Raw genomic sequence first — 15930 nt, forward strand, 5'->3', positions numbered from 1 at the left:
TCTAAGTTGTTAAAATCTGAAGTGATATAAGCTGATAAACTGGTTAAAAGTTAGACATAATGATGTCAAAAGTATCTCTAAGTAGGTTTTAAGTAAAGTTCTTACTGAAAATGAAGAATTTAAATTTTAAAACAAAGTTTTTGATATCTCTTTTATATCATAACATTTAAAAAATTTTTCCTTATAATTTTCTATCTTACCAAGTTTCCAGTTACATTTTACATTGCTAAAATTTCTAAAGACTCTGATGAATGTGGATTGTTTCATAATCATGAAAAAACACTAAAATGTGAATGAAAGTGCTGAATTATTGCAGTTATATAAGATGATTCAACCACTGTAATGTTTAAATTCTGTACTTCCTACTCATAATGTTGACTTTAAGCTTTATTAATTCCTTTCTAAGCTATTTGTGATTTCTATTTTAAAAGATTCTGTTTTTTATTGTCTCTTTTTCTTCAACACTTATTTTAGTGATTTAATTATTCTCACTTTATATTAAAACATTATTTTTAGGTGCTCTAAAACTTTCAAAAATCTCCATTGTCTAGAGGACAAAGCACAGACTGCTGAAACTCTTCTCTAATGTATTTACAAATTACCTAGCTTCTTTTACCTACTATACCTCTGTGTAAGCCCTCTTTTTACATCTTATTGGTCTAGAACATGTCATTTTTGGTCCTGTCTCCTGCTGGGACTCTACTAAATTACCCACCTCTACTAAGTAATCCACTGATTAGATCCCTTTTCTTTATGAGAGCTTTCTTGAGTTCTCCCAGCCCACACAAAACTCTCTCTTCTCTATTTATTTATGGTTACACATGTTATCCTTATTACTGACGTAGCGCTTGCATACTGTTTTGTGTTGCTACTTTTCGTAGAGGAACCTGTGGATGACTTTGTATATCCGCAGCACCTGACACTGTTTATCCACAATACCTAGAACAGTGTCTTAGTAGATGCTTGGTAAGGATGTCATGGTGGGTGGCTTCATTTCCCATAGAGTATACACCAATAGTGTACCTGCGAGAGCTCTTGTCATTTCATGATGAAGTGATGGGGGTTTCCTTCTGGCGAGGAATCCTTGCAGGCAGGATAATGTGAGTACACGTTTCTACCAGGAAAGCAAAATAGAGACTGCAAGCCAAAACTCAAATAATTCTGGCCAAGGACATAAATAGCTAAGTGTTTTCAGAAATAGTTTCCTAGAAGCAATTTGCATCGACTGTGCTTTGTTCCAAACAGGCTTCTTTAATAAGAGTCTGGTAAATCTAATCACTGCAGATAGATAGCTTGGAGCAGTAGTATTTAACTGCTGGCTAAAATTATCTTGATTATTGCGTCAATAATTCAGTTCATTTCGGAAAGTCACAATTCATTTTCTGCAGTTGTATAACAGAAAGTACACATCTTTTTAGAAATAGAGTACCTTTCTAATTACTGAACAGCCCTTCCTCTGGCATGAAATTTGTTGAACCTAGGGTGCCGACAGAATTTTAAAAATATGTGAATTTCATTGTATAGTGACTAGTTGGTGGAAACTTGGCATTTTTCCTTAATGTGTACATGGATCAGAATTTCTAATTCCTAAACTGGGTTAAAGCATTCATATGTATAAATAGCTAGAGGTGTACCATCAAAATCAAATAAACAAATATTTACTATTTGCAAGCTAAGCCTTCCATGGGATGAAAAGAAATATAAACCATAATCCTTGCCTTTAAGAAGTTTGCAATCTAGATAAGTAGATATAGGTAGACAATATGTGTTATTTATTGAAATATGAATTCATGATATAATAAAGTAGTACATCATATCTGCCAAAGAATGATGCAACAAAAATATTATCAAGAGAGAGAAAGGGAGAGTAGTTCCTTCAGGCTGGGATGACTCCAGAAAGGAAAAAGTATGGAAGTAAACTCAAGAATTGTATTTGAAGAATGGGTGGACTTTGAATAAAGGAAGAAGAGAGAAAAAGGCATTCTTGGAAAATAAGGAATGTGAACAATGTGAACAAGGCCATGGAGTCAAAGCCATTTGAGGAGGAGAGTGAGTAAACTGGTTTTCAGAGAGGTGAAAAATGATAGATTACCCTAGGATAGGAGTTTGGAGTCAGATTGTGGAAGAGTGAATACAAGGTTAAGGACAAAGGACTTACTTTGTAGGCAGTAAGGAGCTATTCGGGGAAGTTTTTTTTTAAAAGAAAACACTTGATGCAAATTGAGTTTTAGGAAAAGTAATTTGTTAGCCGTGTGCCATTTGAAAAGGAAGGCAAAGAGGCCCGGTAATGTGAGGATATTTAGAAGACTAAGAAAGCAGTTGAAATGTGAGGTAAAGCACAGCACATATGTAATTTTTCTCTTCAGCATCCCCTCTTTTCTGATTCAGTGGTTCAGGTGGAGATGACACCATCCCCTTTCAAGAGCTACATGGGCACATGACCCTGATGTGCTCAATTAAAGGAATCCATTCCTCTGGTCAAAATTTTTGGTTCACAAATGGGCACATGCTCTAAACGGAGCCAATTAGTATTATCTCTAGAACTTTTTCTGCTAGACTTATCAGGAAAGATAGCCTCTTCAAGGATCCTAACATTCTCAGTGGTCATCTTTCCCGTCACATTGTGTGGTAGTCAGCCTCCAAGATGGTCCTCAGTGTTCCCTCCTGATAGTCATGTCCTTGTGTAATCTGTGTTGTATTCGAGTTGATCTATATGATGAATGAGTAGATAGCAGAAGTGATGATATGTTATACGTGAAACTGGGTAGGGATAGAAGCTACAGATTCCAAAGTGGAATCAACACTTGGTAAATGAATGGATTTTTAGACGAAAGGGAACACAGAGTTTTTTTTAGATTGACAAATGGTTATATTATTAACAGATGTAGCAATGTCTGGAAAGGGGATTTGTGGTGGTGGTGGGAGATGGGTAGGAAAAGATAAAGAATTTATTTTCAGGTTGAGGTTCTTGATGGCAATATTAGGAACAAATGGCTGGTATTTACAAAAATAAAGTAGACCATCTCACAAAGTAGTGAGCTCCCTGTCACTGTATGATTCCTTACTGAGGCTGTTGTATACTGGACTTATTATAATAATATAGCATCTGAAATGACATCCAAGTACCTACTAGTTGTCATACGCACAAACACACACTCAAAAGAAAGGATTCTAAACATAAGTGGAGGCAATAGCCACAATCTCTCCTATCATGGAGTTCTTACCAATTTTTTTCCTTGTCTCTCACTTGTTGCCTCAGGTGAATTATGATCTCTGTTAGAGTGTACCCAGTTCAGTAGACAGACTGGAACCAGGATCAAGGGACTTATGGTTACACCCATCTCTCAGCTTTGCAAATTACTTTGTCTACACTCTTACTTGATTCTATGCTGTATAAAACTAGCCATCTCACAAAATACTCAGAAATAACAGAGAAAAGCAAAAGGTACCCTAGCAAACTGACAAACTTGTGTATCTTCTTTGCATTAGAAATGATTTTATGCCCTGTAACTATCCTTCCTGTATTGCTCCATACACTTAAATCCTCCCTTTCCTTTCTTTTCTTTTCTTTTTTTGAAAAAGTTGTCATCTAGTCCTGCTTTCTAAAGAATTTTCTCCTTTTTTTTAACATGATCCCAAAGAAAACAAAGTACATTGCGTGGAGAAAATAAAACAAATATAGAACAAGAAAATTAGAGTAGACAATTGTTCATAAATGTAAATAGCAAATCCTAGGTGTTTTGTATTCAGTATCGCTGGGCTCCTTTAGTAATAGTCAAAAATATTTTTAATGATGCAATTATTCAAGCTATGTTTCTCAATGCTTGTTCAACAAATTGTTGTAAAATTCTGTGAACATTTAAAAGGCACTTATGGTTTGGCTAACATGCTTCTTTATTAAGTATCTTATTCATAAGAAACCAAATCTTGGTATTCAATAGGATTTGTGCAAAACAGCAAACAAGTAAGTGGGACAATGCAAAGATAATAGGTCCATCTGGTTCTTGTCTCATTCTCAGCCTGCCTTTGCCCCACACTGTGGATTCTCTGGGTCCTTTTTTCTTTCAAGTGTGGAAAAGACTATTCTGCTTGTGTGGTTTGGTAGATGCCTATTTACTTTCCCTGTGTCCAGTTGAGTATGTTAATGAAAAATAGAGCCTTTCTTTGAAAATCTTTGTTTTGGCAAATGAAAAAGGATTAGCAAAAGCACTGATAGTTGAGTGATTTTATAAAACCACACAGAAAATTTTTTTCATCATTGGCAATACACCTAACATGTTAAGGTTTTCTTATTGTCATCTAGGGACATCAGAAAGACCAAGCTGATGCAGTATTCACTCATCAATTATCTGATGAAAGCAGGGGAATTCTCAGTCAGCCACTTTTAACTTCTCCCCATGGCTAAAGCGGCTATTTGGTTTTTTAGTTCTGTTTGCATAAACAAATGCAAACCAAGACCCAAATTGAGGGTCAATTGGCTTCATAATTTTCTCTTCTTGTTGCTGTTTTTTCCCTCTGTCCCTCACTGAAGCCTCCTTCCCCATGTTGACAGTTCACTTTACGATAAGCTATTATAATACAGAAGGTATAATCTTTCAGGATAAAGGCAGAATGCCAAGGGAGGAGGCGGAATTTTGGCAGTATTCTGGATTTTCTTAAAGTCAGTGTGCATTCTTCTTCCTTTATCTGCTTAGAAGTGAGAAATAAATCTCACCAGCTTTAATGGTATAAATTTAGCTCAACTTTCAACAGACAAAGAGTTCTTTTTAATACATTCACCTCAGGGAGAGGATTCCTGAGGTGTGTAAGATTGTTTTAAAAACCCTTTGCTCTTTCTTTTAGTATGACTTGTGCAGTATGCAAGTGTAATTTAGTAATAAAATTTTAGTTTTCATGTTGCAAATCTGGTTGCCCTAGTTTAAAATTATATGTTGAATTATGAAAATCAAGCTTTTGGTTGCCAAGGAGAAAAGAAAATTCTATCTCGATGTTTAACTATACAGGGCTGGTGTCTTTCCCACTCATATTTTCCATCCAGAAAGTTGTCTGGAAAGCCACTCCCCACCCTACTAGAGATATTGCTCAAATGTAATGAAAACCTAAAATTATTCTGGTTTTCATTGACCTCTTCCTGTGAATTAGTCACAGTTTCTTATTCTCTGAAAACAACAAAAAAATGGATTTTCTCAAAGGACTACTATGAGGAAGGAAACATGATTTGGCATTGACTAATAGAGATATGAGAAGAGAATAAAATACTGGTTTATATGAAAACAATTGGCCTTGAAAAATTCAGAAAGACTTGGTTTGCCTTGAAGACAATACTTTATTCTATAGCCTATGTAATATAGATTTAGGAAACGTTGGTAGCTATTGGAAACTTAGCCATTAATAGGCTATTTTGTATATGAATTTCAAGTTTTAAAGGCCATATTCAATGAATTTTACATTGGATTTGCTTTTTGGTGGATTAAACAATTTTTTAAAAGGAGGAAATGGTGTCTCTTAATTTGAAAGCATATCTCAGTATCTGTACTAGTCCATGGAATTTGAATGATTATTCTGGGTTGCTTTTGAAGAGGAACTACTGCTAGAGATACTGTTTAACTTTTATCCATAAGGTCTGGGGATCTGAAAAACGCCCAAGGTGGATCAGGAAGTCATGGTGGTCACTAATGGGGATTTCAGACTGTCTGTCCCAATGGGGGAAAATATTTAGTATGAGTAGTCATTGAACAATGCCTGGACATGGTTTTTAAGTTTCTGTATTACACCTCTCACCCCTCTGGTAACCTGAAGCAACCTCAGATTTACTGCCTTTGACTGGTGAGCTTGTTAAGCCAGGACTGAGGATTTCTGCAAAGGACAGGGAGGTTTGCTCTGTTGTGAGTCTCTGGACTCTAAGCCAACTCTTCCAATGGCACAAATATACATCCTTCATCACAAAGGAGCCCGAACACAAGCGTAGAAGGATCAGTGCTAAGCTCTCAGCATGACACAGTGGCTACAAAGTCTCAGCGCCTTGAGTCTTAGACCTTGTTTTGCCACCCACAGATCTCTGGAGCAGTATCCTCTTTCTGGCCTCAGTGTTGTCTATAAAATGCGATTCATGGGGGACTTATGGTATGAAATTATGCTACATAATTAGAGTTTACAGAAATTATTTTGGATTATGCATATGTAAACATTAGAATGTGATCTTATGAACTGTTTGTTATGAGAGGCGGGTTTCATATGAAAAGTTGGGTGATGGGGCTTTGATATTTTGGCACTAGTTCATTAACAGCAGGGACCAGAATTATTATTACCTCATTCTTGCCAGAACATAGAGCTTTATGAGGGAAGTAACAATTTTAATATCCTTAGCTCATTATTAATGACATTCTAGCAACACAATCCACTGCCTAGCTTTTTTCTAGAGCCAAATTTTAAGAGTGTATATAACCACCTACTCTCTCCTCAGTTGCTTGGCATCTAGATACTTTTTTCTTAAACTAGTTAGTCTGTATTTTCTCTATGGAAGGTTTTGGAATTTTTCTCCCTATCCTTGGTAGTCTGAAATTTCACCAAGATTGAATAGGTGTAGATTCCTGAGCTCCTCTACCCACTCATTCCTCTTAGAAAGCCCTTTGATCTGAAGTCTAATGTTTTTCTCTAGCTCCAGGAAATTTTCTTTTATTATTTATTGTCACATTTTATTGCTTCCATTCCATGCTTCTGAGGACTTACATGAGAGGTATTTAAAATCATCTAGATCTCTTTTCCATGTCCCATAACTTTTCTTTAACATTTTCCATTTTTCTTTTGCACTGTACTCTGGCAGAAGTCCTCAGTTTAGTTATTTAGTTCTGAAGTTAATCTTTAGCTGTATCTATTCTAGAATTCAGCTCTTCCATTAATATATTTTTTTCCTTTCTGAATCCTGAGTGTAGAGTGTTGACTTAATTATAAAACCTTAGTTTGTAGCACATTATCATCTGTCCATGTAAGAATCTTGTTTCACTCATTTGCTTTTTAAACTTCATCCCTGATTTGCATTTCCATTTCCCAATCACTGTTTCTATTTAAGATGTTTGATACATGTTCTCGAATATGCATGTATTCTTGCATGACCAAAGATATTTTGTTGTCTTCTGTGTGTGCTTTTCTCCTAACTTACACATATGTAATACTGTGCTATGCAGCATAGTTTTTTTTTTTTAATTTTGGCAATAATAGTTTTAATTCCTAAGAACTCCAATTGTTTTCTCTTTTTTATAGCAGTCATATTTTTGCTAATGAATATAGTATCTTCTCAAATCTCTCCAACTATATTAGTTGTACTTACTTGAGGTCTTGTTCTGTTGCCCCCATTAATTTTCTGTTGGTTTTAGTTCTGTTATTTGAACCAGATAACCCTTTCTAATGTTGATTCTCCTTAAATATTTGGTGATGATTATCTGTTCTTATTGTTGGTGAGGTCTGTTTCCTTGGCTGGATGAGTATCCCTGTTTACTTGTGTTAGTGTATGTTCCATTTGTGGTGATAAAGGAGGAGTACAGTGGAATGCGGGCCCGGAGGGCTGGTGTGTCAGTTTCCTAGGGCTGCCCTAACAAAATATCCCACGCTGGGTGGCTTTAAACAATAGAAATGAATTCTCTTACAGTTCTGGAGGCTAAAAAGTCCAAAATCAAGGTGTTGGCAAGCCTGTACAATCGCCAAGCCCCTAGGGGGAAATCCTTTTTTCCTTCTTCCAGCCTCTAGTAGCCCCGGGGACTGTTTGGCTTGTGTTTTGTCTCTGCCTTTGTCTTTACATGGTCATTTTCCCTCTGTGGCTGTCTCTGTGTCTTCATGTGGTGTTTTGCTCTCTCTGAGTCTCTCCCTTCTTATAAGGACAAATAAATCATATTGGATTAAGGGCCCACCATACTCCATTAGAATGTCGTCTTCACTGGTTATACCTGCAATGGCCTATTTCCAAGTAAGGTCACATTCTGAAGTACTGGCAATTAGGACTTCAACGTATATTTTTGTGGGGTGCGGGGATACAGTTTAACCTATAACAGTGTAAGTAGCTTGCCACTGAGTGAAAATGGGCTTCCCATCCTTAGCTTGTACATTGTCCCTTTCCATTCCCAGAAGATGCTCTGAGACTCTCTGATTTCAGAACCCCCAGTTTAGAGAGCTGTGCAGGACAGTTTATCCTGGTGGTGAATGCTGGAACCCGAATCCTCTTTTCTTTCTGTCCTGTGCTGTCAATGTGGAAGTCCTGCTGGACTCCACTTCTCAGGCCCCAGCACTGAAGCCGGGGGCCTTTCCCAAAGCCTTTTAGCTTTGTTTATAAATGAGGTCTGCAGCCAGCTGTGCAGATCTTTGTGTCAAACGGTCACTGGCCAGATCTTCTGCCTGGTCCTTTTATGACTCATCCAGTGATTTCTGCAGGACTGATTTAGTTTGATTAGCCTGGAGCATAAAACTCATCCAGGGTTTTCTTAGGAACTTTTGCAATAGCTTCTAATTGGATCTAGTATTGAAGTTTCTCCTATTCATTTCTCTGTAGATCTGATCTCATTTGCCTTCTCCTCCTCCCCCAAATACTCTTTGTGTACCAGAAATTCCTCACATTTTCTGGTCCACTGATGGCATGCCTTTCTGTTTTTCTGTCTGTTATGGATCCTTCTTTAACCATATCTTTTCTTTAACATTTTGGTGACATATGGATGGGAAAGATATAGATGTATGTGTTTACTCTCCCACAATTAAGCAGTGTAAAGTATTGACCTAAACTTGGGGTCACTAAAACTTTTTCTGTGAAGGACCAGAGAGCAAATATCATAGGCTTTGTGGCTGCAAGGTCTCTGTTGCCACCACTCAACACTGCCATTTTAGAGCAAAAGCAGCCTAGACAGTATGTAAGTGAATGGAAGTGGCTGTGTTTCCTTAAAACTTAATTTGCAAAGAATAGGCAGTGGGCCAGTGATTCTCAAACTTACCATGCATCAGGATCTCTGGAAGGACTTGGTGAAACCCAGATTGCTCTCTTCACCTCCAGTTTCTGACTCAGCTGGTCTGGAGTGGGAGGTCCCAGGATTTGTACTTTTTTAAATAAGCTTCCAGGTGATGCTGATACTACTGGTCTGTGGACTACAGTTTGAGAACCACTCATCTAAGTAATTTTTCCTTCCTAAACATCATCACCTCAACCATTTATTGATAATACAACTGTGTTCCTTATTCATTTGTTCATTTGTTTATTCATCCAAGTATTTATTGAGCTTCCACAATGTGCCAGGCTCTGTTCTCAGTCGTGAGAACATTGTCATAAGCCAGTTGTTGCTGGATCAGAAGGAAATCCTCTTTCTTCTTTCTGGGTCTGTAGGCTGTAGTGAGTGATAATGGGCAAGAGAGCCCTCCCTGCACCGCTTTCTGACTCCACTTTGATGTATGTGGGCTTCCTTTGTACATTTCCATGCTCTTATTTTATAACCTGTCTCTGTATTTTTCCATTCCTTTTTTTTCTTTACACTTCATTCTCGTAACCATTTTTACATATCTCCTAGTTCACTAATTGTCTCCTAATCAGTTATTAAATCCATCCACTGAGTTTTTAACTTCAGTTAAATTCAATTTTAGAATTTCTTTTTTTAAATATATATATTTTTATTGAAGTATAGTCAGTTTACAATGTTGTGTCAATTTCTGGTGTACGGCACAATACTTCAGTCATATAGGAACATACATATATTCATTTTCATATTCTTTTTAACCTTAAGTTACTACAAGATGTTGCATATAGTTCCCTATGCTATACGGTATAAACTTGTTTAATTTTAGAATTTCAATTGGTTTGTTTTCTAGTTTCCAATTTTCTGTCAAATTTCATTATCTAACCTTAATCTCCTTGAGCAAAGTAAGAATCTTAAAGATACATCCATTATCTGATGCTCCTTTGAGTCTATTTCTATTTTTAGCGTTTAAGAAATTTTTTTAATTTAATTTTTTTATTGAAGTATAGTCAGTTTACAATGTTTATTGTTAGAATTTTTTCTTTTACTTTCACTCATGTCATTGTATCTTCTAATATGACTATTTTATTGAGTGCTGGACACTGTATACTAAGACATTGTAGGAATAATTTGAGTCCTAGAATGCTGTTATCTTGAGAGAATTTGTGGTTTCTTCTGATAGGTAGTTAGGGGCACTAGCAATGTGAGCTTTCCTTACTTCAATTTTAAGGGTTGAGTTTATTTAAAGCTGGGCTTCAGTCCCTGCTAAACTTGAACTACTTCTGGTTCACACTTACTCCAAGAGTTAGCTTCTTGAGATTCCAGCTCAAAGCCTGGTGGAAGATGACTACCTGGCTCTCCCCCTTGGCATACTCTGGATTATATATTTTGTCCTGTTAGTCTCCTGAGTCTGTCAAAAGTGCTGTATACTTTCTCAGCCTCTCAACTACACCTTCTTGGATCTCCTAATGGAAAAGTAAACTTCAGTGCTGGGTTTACCTTTCTGGGCTTTATATACCATTTCTGAGAACAACTAGAAAGACAAGACTATAAATTCTTTCTGCCTGAAAGCATTGGGTAGCTAACAAAATGGTGAAGAATAGTAAGATTTGGAAGAATAAAGAAACCCAGAGACGTAAATCTATCAACAACAAGTTGCCCACTGCTTGCAGCCAATAAAAAAACCTGCCATAGCCCTCACTAGTTTCCTCCCAAAACATAATCAACACTGCCCTTCCCTTTGTCTCCTTGGACTTTCCTGTGGTTTGTCATAGTTTTCTTGTTTCAAATTGCAATTTCTCTGCTATTCCTGACTAGTGTTTGGCTCATTTTGGCTAGCCAAAGATCTTATTTCATTTTTAAGGTCAATAGGAGATAGAGTGAGAACATCTAGTGTGAATAATTGGAGCCCTGGAAGAAGCTGAGGAGAGCGAAAATGGGGCACAAGCAATATTTGATAAGACAATGGCTGAGCATTTTCCAAACCTGTTAATGAATATTAAACTATAGATTCAAGAAGCACTGTAAAACCCAACAAAGATAACTAAAAGGAGAAACCACGCCTTAGCCTAATTATAGCAAAAGTACTGAAAACTAAGACAAAAAGAAAAAAGAACATAAAGGAACCACAGGAACCTCAGGAGGCGACAGAATGAGATTCCTCTTTTTTTCATCAGATACGATAGAACTTTCTACAAAGTTCAGAAAGAAAATAACTGCTAACCTAGATGTCTAAACATCTGAAAAGATAGCCTTCAATAATGAAAATGAACTAAACACATTTTCAGACCAAAAACTTGTGAAGAAAACAGCTTTTTTTTTTTTTTTTTCTTTTTCTAGCAGGCGTGCATTATGCACTGAAAGGAGCACTAAAGATTTTTTTCAGGTAGTGGGAAAATGAAACCAGATAGGAAGTAGGAGATGCAGGAAAGACTAAAGAGCAACCAAAAGGGTAAATGTGTGGAAGTCTGCATGACTGTATAAAACCAGAGTTATAATTGCTGTTGGGTCTAAATATATAGAGAATTAAAATACACAACAACAGAGAGAAACAAAGTTTATCACATTGTGTAAGAAAAGGTAAAGGTGCCAATTAATGTTAGATTTTGTTAAGTTGGTGGCATAATCTCTAGAGTAATTTCTAAAAATGGTAAGGAAAAAGTGTATAACTGTTATGGAGGGGAAAACTGGAGTAATAACTGAAAGAAGGCAATGTAATAAAGAGATGAAGAGTGTAGAACCTGGTGAGGAAATAGGAAACACACAGTCAGATAGTAGAATGAAGTCCAAATATGTCAATAATTACATTATATATGTGGCCTAAATGCTATCAATAAAAGCAAAGATTACCAGACTGAATTAAAAAACAACTATGTGTTGCTCTCAAAAGACACATCTAAAAATGTGGAAAAACAGAAAGATTGAAAGTATTAAGATAGGAAAAAATACACCAAAAATACACTCAAAAGATAGTTGAATAGATAATTTAGTATCAAAATAGGCAAATGTTTGGAGGGATTTTGGTTTAAAGGTTTTCAGAGAAATGGGTTAAGAACTAGAGGGGGACATTGGTTCAAACTATTTAATTTATTTATTCTCAATACTGTGTATTAATGGGAATAATAAACAGAGATAGGTAGATTGATGACACCAGAAAGATGTGCATAACCTGTTTAAGAAGAAAAGGGAATTAGATTCAGTTCTGAAACAGAACAGGTGGCCTTGGGGACAGGGACAGTGTTGTAACAAGCAAAGGATAAGGGTACCAGATGCGTGTACATTGGTGGATAGATTTGTTGGTGAGAAGATGAGACAATTCTTTTCTGATTATGTCTATTTCCTAAGGAAAATTTACCAGCTGAGTGTAGGAGGAGAGGTTATTATTGGTTTGAGCAGAGGGAAGGTGTGAGATAGCAGTTTTAACAAGAGGAAAACCAAATTCACTATGGAAATATACAAAGATTATGCAGTGGTGAGAGTGCCCTTAAATGTTTTATCATAAGTTTAATGTGAGGCTAGTCAGTGTGGTAGCCAAGTCTGCCTTCTTCAGTGGGGGTGCAGAGCAGGGGAAGCGTTTAACCTGTGGTCAGCTGCAGTGAGGTAAGATGTAGGTATAGTTTCTCTTTATAAATGCTTTACTTCCCAGACCAAAGGAGACTCTCACTGCTCCCTCTTTTAGATGTATTAGTGGTGAGGTAGTGAGTGGTGGTAGCACTGGTTCTGCTGTAAAGCACCTCTCAGCCAACCCTGTCTGACCTCACAGCTGGTTGTTCTGGGAAATTGGAGTAAGGACTACTTAGCAGTTTTGTTCCCAGTTGTGGGCCTAGTTGTCAAATTTGAGAAAACGGGAAAGAACCCCCTTTGGACTTCACAGCATTGTTACATCTGTCTGCAGAGCAGAACAAGCAGATGCACTTAGACGCTGTCTCGTGGGATCCCAGCTCTGGGGACTTGACCTGTGGGTTCTGTCAGCGTCCCTCTTGCTGTTATCGGTATCTCCCCCTTTACCTGAGAGCCTTTAGTAGGTCTCTATGCCTTACAAATAAGCAATCCTCAACAAAAAGATCAGTTTCCTCATCTGTCTAAAGGAGGAGGGGTTTTCAGACTGTACTGTGGAGCCCAAGTTGTTACAGGGGCTTGTGAGCAGGATAAATAAGTCACAGAAAGGCACGTCTCCTGGTTCCGTGAGCCCACTTCTACCCTGACCGCTACTGTACGCTGGTCTTTTGTCAGGAATTGTGCTAAAAAATGTTCTATTAAAAAAATTAAAATAAAACCGACTCTTCCAGCTTTTACACTTACACAGCTTACTGCACTGTGTAATCCACTAATGTGTATCTTTTGCAGTGGTACAACTTCAGGTTATGAGGGAGGTCTGAAATCATTTCCTGGATCATGTGCAGGGACACTGGCCAATGGTTATGGCCCGGTTGTCACAGCCTTCAAGCTTAGCTTCCTCGTTCTCTGACTCTCAGAAGACCTTGTCCAATCATTTCCTCCCTGGTTAAGTCGGGGTACAGGACGGGGTATTGTTTCTAAGAAGATTAGCAGTTTTTCATTATTACAATTTTGGCATCTGTCCTCTTTCTCCTTTTTCTCTCTCTTCAGTGTTGTTCAGAAGTACAGACATTTTAGTGAGGAAGCCTCATTTCAGTGGGATCATGCCTCCGGGCAAGGGATTAGTGAGCTCAGGTGATCTCATCAGTCTCTTCCAGTTCAATAGTTTTATAGCTGCATGAACCGGCAACTTGTTCTTGGCAGTTCAAATGGGCATCCGTTAATCATTCTGGGAATGTCACATTTTCACCAGCAATGATATGAGGACCCCCTGACCAGCTGAAGTGGTAGAATTAGCTGAGAAGAAGAAGGTACTGGACTTTAGCCTCCAGTCTTGTGATTAGTCTCCAATCACAAGCCAATGATTTATTAATTTTCTCAAGCATAGTATTGTTTTCTTTAAAAAAAAATTTTTTTAGTATTATTTTCGACAAATAAGAGATCAGACAATTTATTACCTCTTCAAAGGGCCTCTTGGAGACATCTGGAAAAAACTGGCATGAAAAAGGAGGACTTCTAATTAACTGAGTAAAACTTAACATTAAATCCAAACTGGAAAATTTCTAACACTTTTACTTTGAAGACCACTTTTGGAAAAAGCAGCTATTGCATCTTACTCATTTTCTTGGAAAAAAATTCTAGAGTTAATGTTATCAATTAAAATTACATACTTTTTCATATTTATAATACAACATTAGAAAGATTGTTACATTAAAAAAAAACTTATCTATGATGAGAGGCTGATAAAAAATTTCTTCAAGTATCAGAGAGAGACCTACATGGTTCATCTGTAGGTTTTCTCAAATAATCACAAAGCTCCAAAACTTTTCCCAATGTATTTGTTGAAAAAAATCTGCATATAAATGGAGCCATGCAGTTCAAACCCTTATTGTTCAAAGGTCAACTGTACATTAAAACCTGTTATATGGAGAAAAATTACATATTTTTGTTGTTAATTTGTATGTTTAATTTTAGAGATCCCATGTTAGCAGGTCAAATTTTCTTACAGGCTTTCTTAGATACATAGTCTATGATCTGAAAATCAGATCAGAATCATAAATTTCTCTTTTATTGTCTTAGAGCAACATTAAATATAACTCATTATGAAAACAGTAAAAAGACATCATTTTTATAGTTTTTTTTTAATTGAAGGTTATAAGATCTCTATAGAGCAAATGCTTAAAGAAAATAAACCTCAGCAGCCTTTATTTTGAGTAGGAAAGGAAGCTCTGTGAGAGGAAGGAAGGCCCTGGGCTCCTGGCTAGCACTTTTCTAGGTGTTCTTTGTGCTCCAGGGAGACCCTGTGTGACTGTCTTCCATGACTATGCTTTTTTAAAAAAAAAAACACCTTAGCAAAGGAGAAGGCAAATACCTTCCTTTTCCTTCCCACTGCCACACACTGTATGCCTTTCATGATTGTATTTGTGTTCACTGAAACTAGAAAACCACATGGCATCCCTTAGCAACTGTGATTTTTATAAATAGCATATGATGTACAGAACACACATTCTGTTTTCGTTTGGGTTAAAAAAATCTGCTTCTCCTGTAGAATTCCCTGTCCTGTTTAATGGCATCATCTTTAAGTCATCCAGGCTCACAGAATCCTAGAAGTCCCATCCTAAATGCCTTCTTCTCCTTCACTCCTCATAGTCTATTAGGCATGAATTCTTGGAAATTCTGTCTTCCTATCAGGTATCGTTAGTTCTCCTCTTTTACCCATCCCCTCTGTACAACCTTTGTTTAGGAACTTAGTGCCTCTGTCCTGGGTTATAGCAGTTGTCTCCTTAGATAGTCTTCCAGCCTTCTAACTGGCTTTCACCCTTAGCACCACTGCTCATCAAATCTATCTCCTGGATAGTCTACAGACAAATCTTTCTAGAATGCAAATATGATCATGTTAAGACCTTGTTTAAATTTTTTCACTGGCTCCCCCATTCCCTGGGGGGCAAAATCCAAATTTAGTTTCATGTCATATGATGAACTTGTTGATCCGCCTGGCCTGTGTCCTTACCCAATCTGAGATTTTCTTCACATGCTCTGTTCCTGGACGTTAGTCCTTCCAATACATCCCGCCCCATCGTTTTACACCGCCGTGCTGCTCACTGTGCTCCCTGCCATCCCATTCTATCTGAAGGACTTCTGCTTATACTTTCATACACCACTCAAATAGTTCCTCTTTTTTTGGATCCACCTCTCAACTTCCTGACTTTGCCTTCTAAACAGAGCTGGTCATTCCCTCCTTAGTGATACCAGTAAGCCTGGACTCTGTCGCTGTACTAAAATCCCTATGAGACTGTGAGGAGGAACGAGATACTTCTATCTTGAAGTATCTTCTGTCTAGCACTGGACCTGGTATGTGGGAGGTGCTTTACACATTTTCATTGAGTAA

The sequence above is a fragment of the Camelus ferus genome, chromosome 7 (assembly GCF_009834535.1).
Source record: "Camelus ferus isolate YT-003-E chromosome 7, BCGSAC_Cfer_1.0, whole genome shotgun sequence".
Classification (NCBI taxonomy): domain Eukaryota; kingdom Metazoa; phylum Chordata; class Mammalia; order Artiodactyla; family Camelidae; genus Camelus; species Camelus ferus.